General features: G+C 32.4%; 1 protein-coding gene across 1 annotated transcript in view; it reads left to right on the forward strand.

Annotated features, from left to right (window-relative positions):
• Positions 1-16,155: 16,155 nt before the first annotated feature.
• LOC119662135 (ATP-binding cassette sub-family G member 1) overlaps positions 16,156-18,256 on the forward strand; it is a 61,552-nt gene continuing 59,451 nt past the window's right edge. Inside the window, exon 1 of the mRNA XM_038071691.1 lies at positions 16,156-16,402. The gene's annotated coding sequence lies outside the window, so the exon portion shown is untranslated. The remainder of the gene's footprint in view (positions 16,403-18,256) is intronic.

The raw sequence follows: 18,256 nt of genomic DNA on the forward strand, positions 1-18,256 counted from the left end.
AAACTTTCCAACAAAGACCGTATGAATAGAACCTGATTCCGTTCTTCGGTTTTAAGTGAGCTTTTAATGCAGCACTGCCTTACCGTTGCAGTTTCGTTGTTAAAATTGCGTTAAGTTTGTTTTAATACGCGTTCCAAGACAATTAAAATCCAAGGGCGTAGTGAGTCCTTGCAGGGGGGCTGAATTAAGATTTAGAAATAATTCCGGGGAAAATTTTGTTTTTAATTGGTCGAGAATTATAATTATCGCAAATAAAATGAATAATCAAATGAATTGAAAATATTTGTGATTCATCTCAGTACTTTTATAAAAAGTAAGTTGCCATTTTGAGGTGTCTGCCAAACCACTCTAGTACCTAGAGTCTTCGTCTTATTGTCTTCAACATCATTGTCATGAATCAATGGTAGTTTAGATACATTCTTTGAGTCGAAAGAGTAACTCATCACTCATCACTTAATTTTTATAATAATTTTATGAATTTATAATGACGGATGAACATTTAGATTATATTTTTCCTTAAAAATTAATAATTAAGATTTTTTCGTTTTGCTGTGAGATATTTGGCTAAATTACGATAGTTAGTAGTAGTAGTTTTTTCACAATTTCTGCTGTCAAACGATCCAGTAATGCCGCGTAGTAGATACTATTGATGGTTTTCCCTTTTTGAGATAGTTAATGAAGATTATACCAAGTGCATCCCAAAATACTGAAGCCTAACCTTCCCAGCTGCTTGTTGTGCTTTTGGATGCTTTGGACGTGGTTCACCGGCTGTAGTCCACTCAGATCGTTTTGATTCTGGAGTGAAGTGATGGATCCATGTTTCATCCATTGTCACATATCGACGCAAAAAATCTAATTTATTACGTGGCACCAACTTTGAAAAGAGCTTTCTCATGGTCAAATGTTCATGCATAATTGGAAACACATTGGCTTCTGTTATCTTTAGGGTCTCAGCTATTTCATGCAATTTCAATTTACGATCAGATATAACCAATTTCTGGACTTTTTTGATGTTTTCTAGAGTAACCACCTAAATTGGACGGCCAAAACGTTCGCTATCATCGGTGTCTGTGCAACCACATTAAAATTCAGCAATCCTATAACAAATGGTTTTTCTCAATGGAGCAAAGTTCAAATAACACTTTTGAAGCCATTGCTGAGCTTATTCAGTATTTTTTTTCATCAAGAAGCAATGATAAATGAACACACAAAATTATTTTGAATCCATTATTTTGAAAATAGCAAAAATAGCTTCACTTAAACGGCTATCACTTTTTCCTGACTAATCGAAATGTCATGAAATTTTACACATAGTCTTTTGAAGGTTAGTATTTCATAAACGTCATATAGATTTGACAATGGCAGCGCCATCTGTGTGTCAGTTGTACGACTTATTGATTGCTGTACTATTATCTAGAAATATTCTATTGAAATACCTATACGTTACGCACTGTATCTGTACACCTTTTATGGTACATACTCACATTTTGTTCATTGTGACCAGAATAATTCAAATATTTTTCTCAGCGTTTTGCATTCACGTCATGTCTTAACAAAGACAACTCATACACTATAACCAACATAAGACCTCTGAAAGTTAGTCACATTAATTCATTAAATAATTGTCCAGAGTTGACCAGAACACATATTGATATTCAATAACTATAAACTGCAGGAGGGATAACTTCATTTAAGTAATAAAACAAAAGCGATATTGAAGGGACTTACTCTCTGATGTCCTGAATTGCAAATCCTCAGATAACAAAATTGTTGTATGGTTTTGCTATGTCTGTCATTTTATTTGGCTGGTTTGAAGTAACGCACAGTTTGATTTTTTTTCAATCTCGCAACTTCAAATAGGATGGATATTGACGCAATAAGAATTCTCTTCGATACAACATATCTGTATTTGATCATTAAATTTTGTGTTAAATTATGCCTCAAAAATGCTCTTATTCTTACTTTTAAAAATCCTTTCATATAATTAAGAGTGTTATTCAATCGGTGATATGGCAATTTTAAAAAAGTTCATCATTCATTTCGAAACTGATAGTATATTTACATTCAAAATAGATTATAAAAATTTAATGTGAAAATCAGTGTTCTCAGAAAGGGATACGTAGCGCTTACTCACATTGGGTCAATATTATCGACCCAATGGACATTGTCCATTCCAAAAACAGTTGAAAAATTTTACCAACACATTGAATCTTTTGGACACCAAGCCACCATAAAAAGGCACACAAATGAAACCAACGCCATCTGTGAGACCACTACCGATGAAAAGCCTAATTGATCGATTTGACATCGTTCATAAGAACTTGATTTTTCTAAATCCATAGACGACAGCCCTATTTCCTAGTAAACATTCCTGATACATAAATAATCACCCCAGCCGCAAACCTACTGTTTCCAAACTTATTTTCTCTATTATGTCAAGAATATTCTCTACAACCAGCAACTAAAATAATGGTACGATCCTTTCTTTCCGTAGAGACTTTTTGTTAAGATGCATAGTTACAGTCGTATTATCTATCCCAAACTTAATAATCCAACTGTATAGCACTACGACGATTAACCACTTAAATTTTATCTCGAAATTGGTTTTGCTAGGTTAGTTCAGTATAATTGTCATGCTGACATTATAAAAGACCTCCGAAACAGCTACGCTGCTAGCGTTTATTATATAAAATATACATATATCTACAATACGAATACCTGAGGCAGAGCTACGTACTTAAATATACTTCAAGTCTTTAATATTGTGACGCACTAAACAATTGGTTTTAAGTGAAGCTGTACCATCGTCTCTATTCTCTCAAATAAAAAATTTAATTACAGCATACTTACCATAGAATAGAAAACAGTTGGTTCATTTTGTATGTATATATATCTGACACTCTCAGATGATGATTCACTATAGCTTACCCTGATGTATAACTCGGAAACAGCTACTACTATTTTTCTTTGGCATGAAAAGTTTTTCACATTATAACAGTCCTCAAATTAGAGTAAACTTTTGAGGAATTATAAACGTAGAGACCAGAATGATTTTTGTGGAACATCAGGCAAAATCTATGAAAAACTATTGCCTTCAAAATTGAAACCTATCATTGATACAAAAATTTTATTGCAAAACATCAATTTGATATCAAATGGCACAGAAGAAGGAGTGCCTTGAAATCACAGAATAATGAAAATAGCAATCCCAAAAAGATACTATGCACATCAGCCTTGTTGGAACACTTGGTAACTCCAGTATTTGATAAATTGTGGACAACTATTCCCTTTCTCAAGCTAATCCAGTTGATTCCCTTTCAAAACAGCTACAGTTGATGACAGTAATCCGTACCGAGACCTAGATTTAGATAGGCTACTAACATAAAATAATCACATGTGACTCATGGGAATACATTATTTTTGCTCAGATAAGCTTTTGTGAACAAGGCTGCCTCTCTAACCAGATATAGAAGAAATATATCTTCACCAAAAAAGAACATTTTGCAATTCCTCATTACGCGGCAAAATCTTCTAATTTATGAAGCAACTCCCAAACCAACATATTTTTATGATATTCAGTTATGGAACTCAGCCGGAAAGAAGAAATTTTCGATGCTCCAATATTTCCAGTCAAATGATGACAAACACGTCTTTTTTTTTCGTTAAAAAGACAGAGTGATACGAGGGCTGCCTTTTAAGTCTTGCGCCTGACAATGAAAACACATTGGTTAATCAGTGAAAATGATTTTATAGTTTTTCAAAGTATTCTCCATAACGATCAATACATTTTTGACCAATTTGAAAAACACATACAGTGGATTGCTGTTTTGTTCCGGGTTCATAAGCATAGATCAATAATTCGTCACCTGGCACAATGTTTCGAGCTTTTTCGATCGTGTTTTTTCAGCATTTCCTTGCACCAATCTTCTTGTTCTAATGAGAACAAATCTTTCTGACAGGCAAATGTATATGTAAAATTGAATTAACACTGGTCCAACTAATGTCCAAGAATGTCTAGTAAAAATCATTGATTGAAAATGTTCATTATTTAATTCCATTTTTCGCAGAGATGAAATTTAGAATCGAGGGATAGAGTGCAATAAGCGCTCGTAAACTAAAATGTTGTAATTGCATTTATGATGAAAAATTTCAAACTTTCGAACAGAAATTTCAAAATTTATCTGGCAACACTTAGTGTTGCCTAGGCGGAAGACTTAAAGGGCAGCCTACGTATTAACGTGACCAAATCAGGGGAAGAAGTAGAAAAATTTAACACATAATACTCATCGACGCAATCGATTCCACCTAACTTCACTCGGATGAGAAGTAGTGGAATCTTCAGAAAGCCAGTTTTAAATAGAAAACCCCAGCCAAATAACTTAATGGTTTTTGACTTAATGTAAGCCTAATGTATAACTTAGCGAACTTAGTTTATTTGTTAGTATAGCTTAATATTTTGAAATAAATGCAAATAAATTGAATAAGAAGAAGCTTAATAAATTCTACTTCAAACAATTGCACAAGCCAACAAGAACAATAAAAACCTAACCGAAATCATCTACGACTAATAATAGAATAGCACCTTCCTTAGCTCATCTTCGATAAATGACAGAGAAGTTCTCTATGTGCGACATCAAACCCTTAAACCTCACATAAATGGGTGGAAGCTTTTATCAAAGTGGTTGGAACTAAATAAATACCCTATTGTTCTTGATAACAGGTAATTTACTTAAAGTGACGACAACCACAACTGCTACAACAACAGTTAGCACAACAAAGACTCCGAACACTTGACTGGACTTCTGGTTTGACTTAACAATTCCGCAGAGCATCGGGCTTCGACTTTGTTTGACACACGATAATCTGAAGGCGCGCTGAGGAAAAACGTCTAAGCACACAAAGTAACGAGTTCACATGTTCAAGTTCGCAGATACTTTTTAATTAATAATCAATTTATGATTAATGCAAAAAACTTACTAGAATGTCAGCGCAGCAAAGCAATCACAGCTGAATTGCAATTTCCAACCGAAAGTCCGAGGTGAAATAGATTTTTTTGTTTGCGGGATGTAATTGATTTCTGTGGACTTTGTGCCATTGTTGGCGAGTGCACATGCACTGATAGTGCACCTGCATGCACTCGCTCGCCCTGATTACAACGTTTTGAACTCGTTTTGAACGTTTTCATTTTGCACAACGGACAGAGTTGCCAGACCATAAAATTAATACATAAAACTAGTTTCAAGCTTTTCAGAAATCGCAAAATGCTCATGATTTCAAAGTATTTACACTACATATCCCTCATTACTCTCAAAATCGTTTATTTACACTTATGGTGAACTTATTAAACTAATCATTTCCTAGGTCTGAAGTGAGAAACCAATGCACATATATAATATTGTTAGCAGATTTAATTGTAAAGTTGTCAGGTTATTTATCCAGTTATTTATCGTTTTCAACACGTTGTAAGAACTTTTGAGAAGAGAAAATAAATCAAACTTAATGGAATATAACTTACGTTTTCCTTTTCGCTTATCATTGATTACGCCTTCATTCTTAAACATCACTGAAAAACTCTTAGGCACTCTTGGGTCAATCAAACTATCTCACTAAAAAGCATTGCATACATTTCAATAAGATCTTTTTGAAACCAGAAGAAGTCTGTTGAGTCCAAGTTGAATTTAACTGATGACCGTTAATATTTTACAGAACTAAACATGTTCCTAACATCTGGGCCACCAGATGTCGTGCCTACGAAATACCAAAATAAAGTGCAATTTGCTATGGAACTGTACTGATTCTTTCACATCATCAGAATTACTCATGGTTTCAAAATAGAAAGTATTATAAAAAAAATATAATATGTTGTATAATATTTATGTACTATATACATACATGAATATACAGGAATATCAATAATTACTATGAAAATTTGTATGTATACTTCTATATATAAAGAAATATTCAGAAGATATTTACTATATTATGAGTCCTACATGAGATATCTATTTAATTTTATATGTATCCGCCGAATCTAACTGAGTCCAGATCACGAACAACTGGGATCTGAAACCAAATTTATCAATAACTTTAATTTGTCCAGATTAACTTATGAGACTCTTTCCAAAGGTAAAACAATAGGTCTCATACACCGCAGTGTAATATCGTGCCTTCGAATATGACTCTGTTATATATCATATATGACATATATGTATCAACATCCAGACGGATAAATAATATCATTAAATCGAGTTATTTTGTCATTTTTGCTTATATCGAATCATTCAAAAATAAGTTATAAAGAACACTGGGAAACGGTTGTTTTTTGGGTTTATGATATTTTATAGACGTGAATCATATTTTTTATTTGATTAGAATTTATACCAAATATGGTAACCCTAAAATTTAATTGAACGACGTCATCATATTTGCTTAGATGAGAAATAAACAAAATATTATTTTTAATAAGTAAAATTTCTTCTCTAAACAAATCTGTTCAATTACTCAAAATTCTATTAATCCAAATCAAATCATTTTCATTTTCATTAAATTTTTTTCATTTGAACAACAGAGTTTCTTGAAGTTAATATTAGTATGTCTATCAACTGTATGTATATCAGTTGTTTGAACCATATATGAGATACCAAATAAATGAGGTAGTTGACTATAATTTTTACCATTTGCAGAACCTGAAATACGAGGGTTACTGTATATATTTTGAGCCTAATAATAGAAAAGTACTAACTTGTCTTTAAAAATTGATTTATTGTTTATCGTACCATTCGTTCGAACCATTATTCAAAACATTTTTTCCAGTCTTCTTCAGACACCTCCAAAAAATGCTTTTTATATGCAACAACGTCTTATTCCATCGACAAAAATCGTTGTCCACACAATTTATTCTTGACGTTCGGGAAGAAAGAGAAGTCATTAAGTGCCAAAGCAGGACAACATCGCGGATGACCCATAAATTCAGTTTTTTGAATGTTCAAATACGAGTAGTCGGTTGTTAGACGAGATGTATTTGCACTCGCAGTGTCTGGATGGAGAATGATCCGACGACGCTTGTATTAATGATCCGATTAAAATTTTTGTAGATTTGTTATTTATTTATTTCTTTATTCTTATCGACAAAACCTTATTACCATATCGGTTTCAGTCTTACAGGTGCTCGAGCGCTTCGAAAAATCAGTTCAGAGCGTTATCAGTTCTTTGAGTTCTTATCAGACGTTTGGGAATGTTTTCGGTCATTTTCATTGTTAACTGCGAAATGACAAATTGTTTTTTATTAATGAAATAAAGTACGATATATTGTTTCAAAATAAGTAAGTAGGTAAGTAACAATCAATTAAATGTCGAATGTCAATTGCGGTAAATGAATGCAAATGGATTACACATAACATGTTCAGTATCCTAACATACTACAGCGTTTTAATAGTGTTGTTAATATACATTATAAAATCTAAAGCAATCTATAGAAATCTATATAAATACGAATAACACAAAGTATCTACATAGCTGTCATTTTACATATCCAAAAAAAAGCGAAAATACCAGCTAAGCAAAAGTTACCGGTTTCATCGCTTCAGAGAGGTTCCAATGACGAAGCGCGCACCTGTTTTTTCTTTTTTTTTAATTTTTTAAGTGATTGCATGACATTTCTGTTATTTGGATTCGATAGGTAATGCGATACGCAGAGGTATCGACTATTGTGTACTTCCATAATCATTCGACTTCCAAACGTTTTGTTCGATTTGATAACGCGTCCAGGCCAATTGCCAATTAAGGTAACAGTTCAAGCGTTGAATTCCGCAGTGCCGTGAAAACTGATTTCACGTGAATTAAACGATTAAATTCTTATTTGTTTTGCAAATCGAAATTAATTATTAAGAAAATTGAAAAGCAATTATTTTGTACTATTTCAATTATTTAAAATAGCAACTCATCCAAATAACTAATCGTTAATAATCGATTTGAACGACTAAAATAATGGCTGGACTCATTCGATGTATAGATCATTGCTTTTGTTAATAACTTTTCCATATTATTCTATATATCTAAGGTTAATAGCTTTAATATATTTAATGTATGGATCATATCTCGTTAATCGAAACACGAAAAGACTAAAGCATCAACAACATCATTTATGAAACCAATATACACTAAAAATGGCTTTAAGGCAATTCAAATAATTTACATCCATTAAGAGCTGGACTAAATTAAAAATAACTTATTAATTTTGGTCGAAATTCGATACCATAAAATGTGTCTCTGACTGTAATTTCTTAATTCAATAACAATTGAAATTCAGTCTCAATTATCTTCGTTTACAGCTAATTTAATATTTACTTACATTCATACTTTAATGTTTACAAACACTAGAATACTGGCAGCACCATCACCTACTGCGCTCCCTTCGGCACCTTAGACTGATTCTCTGAGTCACTTCCTCCACCAACTGTGTCGCGAGTTTTAGAGCATCGAATGATAAATATTCGTCTAAGTTTTTCTTCAATTTATAGATCAATACAGACCCCTTCTGCTGATCACATTTACCATAAGAACATTTCCACTTTCCAATCTTATAATGAAATTCCTGCTATATTTCCTAGCTTATTCTTCGTTAAAACCAAACAATCCTTATAGAGTACAAGTCCCCAAAAGTATTTGAAATCTGATACAACCGGTAGGTTTTTCCAGTATAATCTTGTTCGTTCTTCCTCACTGAGCTTACCTTGGCTACGCATTCAACGCTCGATCTGATTAAGAACCGAAGATTTGGGCATGAGAAATCCTTATGCGTGTTAAACGATTAATGCCATAATTTTAAAGACTTCTAACACTTTATTAGCATAAATTCGGTACTATTAGTGACACGCAAGTCCATCACTATTTATTTATTATGGGTTTTTCGAATAACCGTTTTATTTCTAAATACGCTTAAAATTAGTAAATGACGAAAGAAACGAAAGCAAATACTGCAAAATAATCACGTCGACTTTCCCCTTTCAGTAGCCATATTATTAATTTAACTCACTTGAGATCTCAACCTGAGGTCAACGAAAAGTAAAACTCGACTTTTGGAAAAATTGACGACTCCATTTTCCAGACCTTGACATAAGTCCGATGTTTAAATCTTTTTCCTATTCCTTTTTCTATTTTTTCAAAATTTTTGTCAAATTATTTTATTAATTTTTTTAAAGGTTTTTGGAAAGTTTAACAAGCTATCCGCTTGCCTTAACAGGCACAAGAGTCGCACTCATTCAGGCACATAGAATATGTGCCTTGTGAAATTTACAGCGACCGAAGAAAGAGTGGTTATCATAAGTATTATAAAGTGTGGTAAATAATAATTGTTCAACTCCTAAAAACTAAGAAATTAAGTCCAGGAATTTACATTATTACAACAAACCCCACAAATATCTCCAATAAATCATTAAAAGTGGAGAAGGATTTTCGTAAGAAGAATTTTTTATTACTACTACTAAAATATCTAATATTCTTCCCAACTTTGGTCGTATTAACTTTGATTCTTATAATATATGTTAAAAAAAAAATATATACATGTTTATAAAAAAAAAATTTTAGAATATATATTTCACAAAATTCACATCAGTTGCACAATTTTGGTTATCTTTCCAGTTCCAACTTTTCCAAATTTTACAGTTAAGTACAAATCTCTTATTACTATGTTGCAGATAGAGGAAATCGATCGTTTACCCTTAGCCGAAATAATCAGCAGATTCCGAAGGACTAACTTGAGCAAAGCTTTATCGGCAGCTAGAAGTATTTTGCCGCTATCACATCAAGTGATCATATTTCACCTCGCTGCGGAACCAAATCTGTTTGAGATGAAGATATATAACCCATGGGGTAACACACACATTATTGGCAAAACTCTCTGTAATGCAATGTCCATTGAGTTAATGCAGCATATACCAGATTATGAAATTTGTCGAATATCTTATGTGTCCCGATACATTACAGAGGAGATGTCGCTACACATAGCCACAAATATTGCTGAACAGCATATAGAATATTTGCTGCAATTAACTTATTTGGATGTAGGTTTTGACGATGAAATTTTTGATGATGAAGAAGTCGGCGATGACTTTAACACCGGTCCGCATCAAGGTAATGGAGATAGTTTACCGCTCCCTATACAAGCAAACGTGGAAGTTCACGCTCATTTTGAGGAAGGTTAGATGTTGTGGATGAAATAGCGATTTCAGCAAGAAGTGCTATCAAAACTAGGAGGAATTAATGACACTTCACAAAGGTTTACAAAAATAATTATAATCTGCTTACTACGTCTATCATGTAAGTATAACAGGTTCACAAGAAATAGAGTTAAAAAAATAACAACAATGAGCTCGTAAAATTAACGAATCGGTGACATCATGAAATAGGGAAATTAGATATGGTTGGAAATATTACATGGAAAGTTTGAACAGTTCAAAGCCTTTAACTTTAATTCCGACATAAAAGTATTGTAGATCTTACAAACATCTTGAATTTACCTTGCAGAAATCCTCCAAAAACTCAAGTTTCATATCCCCGTAAATGTGCCTGGGCGTGTCACCAATCAAAATGAGCCAAGTTTATGGTTTCTTGGTCTTTTTACAACATCCGAATCATTACAATTTGGGCATAACTTATTCTGTAAATGTTTTTTTTTGGCGAAAACGATGTCGACGATATAGTTAACTCTGGACCGTGTTGGGGCTACTAACGTACGGTAAGTTACTGAACACTGTCAAAGCAAACATCGCTGTAAATGCGCATTACACAAGATTAGATATTGAGGATCACGTCACAACATGTCATTATGCGTATCAACAATCTTGTGCATCTTGGCGTTTTCGCAACATCCGAATTAGTCGGGGTCCAAGCTGTGCGCTTCAAAACTATTATTGGATTTTTAGAAATAATTCAGTGGCTGATCCGTTATGTTTAATATAACAGACCAATGTTCGTAAAAATATAACACATAACAAATATAAATTCATTTATATATTGACTTCCAGGCTACCCACGACAACTTGCTGTTTAACACAATGAGAGAATTCAGAAGGCACAGTAACATCTGAATCTGAACGTGATGTTATGAAAGATGTTGATTGTATAGTAATTTCACAAAATGCTCCCAAACACATCTGCAAGATTAATCCAGAAAAGCTGTAATACCATATATTTTGCAAACAGTGCATCAACCTTTTGTCTACCTCACTGCCTTGTTGAGATTAAAGTGGAACATTACCTAACTATGATCCATAAACCTATTTGAATGAAAAATACTAACACAAAATTTAATGAAAATCTTTTGAGTTCCGGAACTATATTTTAGAACAAAAACTTCAAATATTCGAAAATTAGTTGAAGATTGAATCAATGGCAGCAGCTGGCATAAAAGGATATCAGCACTATTAAGTAAGCGTTTTCAATTATTTGATGGTTATTAAATTAACACAGACTCTAAATATTCCTAGTCTTAATAACCATCTCAAAACCGAGTAAGATGTACAACCTTGTTATTGTAAACCAGAAGCTTAAGGTATTCATTGGTTTTTGGCGAAAACAGAGAGATATGGAGGCAGATATGCAGTTGCCAGTTAAGGTACGACTTATTTAGTCTCTGATGGCCACTATCGTTGATGTAAACATTATAGTACATCTAAATTTCGTCTTAAAACTTCAAAACAAAGAACATGAACTTCATAATGTTTACATTGGATCATTTAATTATAAACAGTCTGCTTAACATGTAATGATTTATCGTTAAAAAAATCAATATTCTAAACATTTTATGATATTTACAAAACAAGTCTGTATTTACACATTATATTTTTTTTCACATTAAATATGACTGATCCCATCATTTCAATAGTGCAAAATCAGTAAATAACATTAAAGTATTTGGTGTTTTATTCAAACTTGAACGGTTTCCTCACATTATACTGAACACTTACAGTATTAGGTACCTCAGTCCCATAGTAGGTAAGGAAAGACATTTAAGAAGAGCTAAAAAGGAAAGGCCTATGTTGGAATATTGATTCAATAGTTTATTTGTTTACTTTGTAATTTATTTGAAATGTATGCATGCACATACATAATCTGTGATCTGTATGTACAGGGTATTTCCTAAAAAAGTGAAGAAAGCTTACGTGGTTCAAGAATCGAAAATAAATCATAAAAGAAGTGGTTCATCTTCGACACTTCCTAAAATAGAGATAGAGTCTTACTAAAAAAATCTTCAAACTAAAAAATCGCCGCTGTAAAAACGGTTCATTTAAGTTTATCTATCTACCTATCTATCTATCTATCTATCTATCTATCTATCTATCTATCTATCTATCTATCTATCTATCTATCTATCTATCTATCTATCCATCTATCTATCTATCTATCTATCTATCTATCTATCTATCTATCTATCTATCTATCTATCTATCTATCTATCTATCTATCTATCTATCTATCTATCTATCTATCTATCTATCTATCTATCTATCTATCTATCTATCTATCTATCTATCTATCTATCTATCTATCTATCTATCTATCTATCTATCTATCTATCTATCTATCTATCTATCTATCTATCTATCTATCTATCTATCTATCTATCTATCTATCTATCTATCTATCTATCTATCTATCTATCTATCTATCTATCTATCTATCTATCTATCTATCTATCTATCTATCTATCTATCTATCTATCTATCTATCTATCTATCTATCTATCTATCTATCTATCTATCTATCTATCTATCTATCTATCTATCTATCAATCTATCTATCTATCTATCAATCTATCTATCTATCTATCTATCAATCTATCTATCTATCTATCTATCTATCTATCTATCTATCTATCTATCTATCTATCTATCTATCTATCTATCTATCTATCTATCTATCTATCTATCTATCTATCTATCTATCTATCTATCTATCTATCTATCTATCTATCTATCTATCTATCTATCTATCTATCTATCTATCTATCTATCTATCTATCTCACTTAATCCTAAGCAATTACTCGGTTACATATATATGCCATAATAGTTTTGTTGAGACCATAGACAATCCTTTTCCAACCGATACACAGTGGAAAACGTATTGTATTGTTTATGGACTACTCAAATGATTAGGATACACACACATATATATACTTTCTATAAACTGAACGCAATTGGAACATCACCACTAACATCAGCCGAAATAACTTCATACACAGCTGTTATGATTAGGTCCCATACTTTTTAAAAACTGAGGTGAATCAGAATAACACCATGTATGCCGCGTAGAACAAAGCCATACACAATGGTTAACTTTTCCATGTGTGGGCAAACACATTATGTACGATTTTTGGCTCCCACGAGACTGTGCTTTGTTATGTTTTTAAAGAGTTATGGAATGAGGTGATTTATAACTATATCATCTCTTGTAATGAAACTGTGGCATGGCCTTCTAAAATGACTCTTCCCTGATAGAATACTGTTTATATAAGAATCTGATGTCATAGTTCTCAACTATATAGTTTTGGAAGAAAACGTCGAGTACATGATTCGTGGAATTAGTGCACAATTTTCGAAGAAGCATTGGAAGATTGTTTCCATGATCCAGAAGATCTAAAAGTTTTTATGATCGCCAAAATAGTTTTTCTTCATTAGTGCTATAGAATCATATATCCAATCAATAATACTTGTCTCAAATTACTCAAATTATATTTGTTTATGGTTTTTAATTGAAAAATCTATATTTTTACTATATATGTATATAGCACATTATGTGAATATATTGCCCCCTCTTTTGATATGGCAGATACATACTTAATGGGACTTTAGTCAATGTTATAGATTTGAGTAATAATAATATAATATATAATATATATAGTTTTTCTTTTTTATTTTTAATTTAATTGCAGTTCTTAAACTTAACGATGTTAGCGATGTCGAAACATCTTCGGTTACCCGCTTAAGTTTGGTTTTATATTTCTAAAATTATTTTATGACTGATTGAAATTTAAAATTTCATCAAAAAAAATCATCAGCAGTAAACAACCCGTACCGCTTCAAGAGACATCATATCGCATTAAAATGTTAGTAATTAATTAATACTTAATCACTATTTCCGTGTCTGAATTTTGATGACACTAATAATACATATCAAATACATGAAACATTCATGAAACATTCAAATGACTAAGTAATTTTTCTAGTATTTGGATTATTATTTATAAGTATTATGGCTAATATTCGCGCATCTCTTGTATTGAGAATACTAAGCAAATGAACACAGCAACAATGACACATGCACTTTGTTTGGGTTCACATGGCTACGAAATGCATTGCAGCAGTGGGTCTTTTCGAGACTCTACATTGCGGCGACTTAGTTACAAAACTTAGCTAAGTCAAAACAAAAACAAAAATTTTGCAACAAAGCCCAGTGCAACATTGAGCGCAACTTGAGTACAACATTGAGCGCAACATGTAAATTATCACTAATACAAAACTAAGTGCAGCTGCACTTAAAATATTTACAATGAATGCAATGTACAATGCACTATAGCATGTGGTAAGTGTATTCAGCAAGATAAATATTTAAATTTTGTTTTTAAATTTAATTATAAAGAAATGCAAATTATTAGACTAACGTAATGATTTTTGAAAAATGTTTATTGTTTACTTATTTATTTACATTTATTTACAATTTTGTTAAAAACTTAAAAGATAGTTAAAATTATCTCTTGTATTTATTATAATATCAATTATGAAAAAGTTTTTCGAACAGTAGTGAGCTACAACAACAAAAATCATTTTTTATGTTATTTTAATTAATTGAATTTTTAGCTGACCATACAAATGTTTCGAGTATTTTCAAATACCCATCATGAGAGTGGTACTCGTAAATAATTTTTTGAGACTTCAAGTACCAGGAATCGAACTCAATTTTTGTTTTATCAATATTATCAATATTATATCTGCAACAAAAGCTAGCACAGCATGCCTCTAATCACATTTGCTGCAGAAAAAATTTTAACATACATTAATAAACTGTTTATAAACATTTGTTACCAGAGACTTGTTGCCGGAAACATTTGCAAAGCAATAAAAAACTCATTCAAAATTCTTATTGCTACGCTGTGTATTTCTGTATTTCTGTGTTGCTCAGTGAAAACAAATAAACAAATGAGCTCTAAATGTGTTTGCTTGGCTCTCAGTGTTGTTGTGCTGCTGTAATATTAGAATTTTGCTATTGCTTTTGAGTTTCCTTTGTTTCATTATTTGCGTTTGTTGCCAGCGCTATGCTGTATTGCCCGCTGTTTTGTTGATGTTTAGGCTTTTTTGCCAGCGCTCGTGGAGCATGTTTAGTGAAATGAATGATTTTATATTTCAGTTCTTATTGGATTGTTCAATGAGGTGGTTGTTGCCACGTTTCGTGCGCTTGCATTTTGCTTATACTTTCGTGTTTGTTGTTTTGATATATTTTGTTGCCGCCGCCGCCGCTGCTGCTGCTGCATAATGTATTGAACGTAAAACGTGAAGTGTTCGCATGTGTACGGGAAACATATTTGCCACTGAAGATTTAATTTAAACTTCTTTGTTATTCTTCTTGTGATTGTGCCAGACTGAGTGACTGAGTGACTGACTGACTGACTGACTGACGGACTGACTCGTGCTGCTGTTTTTGTTGAGTGCGGAGTGTTTGTTTGGATTTCGAGTGTCGTGTTTGAAACGTTACAAAGTCGAATACTAAATGTGCTACTGATAACATTTAAATTCATTCAAACGCATAAAATTCTAATTCATATGAAATTTTAATAATAATTATAATTATAATTATAAAAATAAAATAACGAGAAAAACAAAATAGAAAATGCACAAGTATTTCTAAAAGATGCTTTCGCTGACAAACATCTGATTTTCAAAAACCATAAATATTTGAAAAACAAAAAAAACGATAATTAAGAACAGAACAGAACGGAACAGAAACAAATAAAATTTTAAATAACAAAAAAATTTTTAAAAATTTACAAATAAATAAATTAACACAAAACACAAACAAGAAAGATAAAAAAAAAAACAAAAATTGTAGGAAAATAAGAACAAGTTTGTTTTTTTAATTATTTTTTGTTATTAAGTGTTTGTGGTGTTTGTTGTTGTTGTTATTGTTGGTGTTGGTGTTGGTATTATTTTTGTTTAATATTACAAAAATTTGATGCCAGTATTTTTCTTCATCTCCGTCTTCGCCTTCGTCTTCGTATGCGTTTGTTAAAACACAAAGCATAAAACACAACAAACGTCAAGCAAATTACATATTTTGGAAGTCATAATCGCCAGAACAGCACAGCACGTACGGCCCTTGTTTGACTCTACTTGATTCGAAGGTCCAAAGGTGAGCTACAATAATTATTTATTAACTAAAAAGAATTAAAAGAATAGAAGCCATTAAAGACAAGAAGACAAGAAAAATAGAAAACATTATTTCTATGTTAAAAGATTACAAAATTCAAATTATAAATTTGAATGTTGTTTTTGCACTTTCTCACTTTCCCACTTTCACACTTTTCCACATTTCCATTTTTTAGGGGTAACAAAATACTCTGCATCTCTATGCCACACAAACTATTCGTGTGCTCTCACCACCCCGCCGCGCCGCTGCTGTTGTCTCTCTATCGCATGCACTCTTCTACTGTGGTACACATTCATATGGTGTGTGATAAGTGCCTTACGGGTTCAGCAGTTCAGCGCTTCACTGCCTCCTCCAAAAAAACAAAAAAAAACTATTCGTAACTCTTCAGCAATCGGCGTTTCCTCTTCTCTCAAATTCTCCCATCTTCAATCAATTTGCACTTCCACTTTCAATTCGTTTCCCCATCAACATTTCATCACCGTTAATTGATTAACCTAGGGACTTTTATTTTGGGGCCTGCAACTTGATATGTATTTTGTTTTCGTCACAATTTGTGGTGTCCAATTAGAAGATTATATTGCATTATCATTTGCATATTTGTAATGTTTTCACGCTTTGGTCTGAGTTTTATTGCGCCTGCGCCATCTCCAGGCCATCTCCAGTCCATCTCCAATTGAGTCTGCATTTTCCCAACAAATGTTTTGTATTTTTGTCAGCATAGATTAGAGCAGATTTCCTCTTATCATTTAACGCTCTAGAATTTTATCAATGAGACCAATAAATCAACCAACCGACCAACCGACCGAATGACTGCATGCGTACCAGTTACACTAACCGATATCAAAATACATTGAGAAAAATTTTTTTTTGCAAATAAAAACATTGAGAATTATCAATTATAATTTTAAGATTTTAAGAAAACTTAATAGCAACCTCTGCCTTATTATTATTGTTAGGGAATGTGGCACTGCTACCGTCGGGTTTATTGTGACCCCTTCTTGGCATAGAGTAGGTCTCTAAGCCCTGTTGCGTCAAAAGAACGTAGTAAAGAACCTACTTAACAGAGTTTTATTTCCTCTTCTGCAAGAATATACATCCCTATTCTAACAGCAAACGTGTTTCCGATTCTCTTGACAGAATCTATAGTTTGCATCCGTAAGTATACCTAGTCTTGTAAGGTAGTACTTTAGTTAGTTAGTTTCTGTTAGAATTCCTGTGATGATTCTAAGTTTTTCTTTTGATAGCTTTATACAATCCTGGTGTGGCTGCTACTTTCGTGGCTAATCCTAGTCGGTGTGGCTGCTCCTTTCCTGGCTAGTTGGTCCGCGTATTCGTTTCCGCATTCGCCAGTATGTCCCGGTATCCAAAGATCCCACAGCTGATTTGATCTTAAGATCAAAATTAAAATTCAGATCTTAGGATTTTAATACTCAAAGAAAGAAATGTCTGCCTACAAGAGCTATTTGAGGCTTTAAAGACTTCAAGGATTTTAATGCTCACATACTTAAACGTACATATGTGAAAATGTTCGAACAACATATTTTGTTCCAATATCTGTCATTACGAATATTTCTATAAAACAAATGAAACAAAAAATATAAAACAGTTCGAAAATTCACAAATGTTCGATCCAAATGTTCGAATTATATTATAATTAAGTTGCTCGAACACTTTAAATTTCTTCAGAAAAAAGACGGAATTACTTGTATTTTCAGAAGAGAAGATGCTTGCTGCTCATCTCTCCTAAAATAAAATTCCTGCAGAGAACAGAGTTAAGGTTGCTGGGGGTTTGTCTCACGTCCTAGAGGCGACGGCTGTTGTCTCTGCCTAAGAATC

The sequence above is a fragment of the Teleopsis dalmanni genome, chromosome X, assembly GCF_002237135.1.
Source record: "Teleopsis dalmanni isolate 2A chromosome X, ASM223713v2, whole genome shotgun sequence".
In the NCBI taxonomy this organism is placed as follows: Eukaryota; Metazoa; Arthropoda; class Insecta; order Diptera; family Diopsidae; genus Teleopsis; species Teleopsis dalmanni.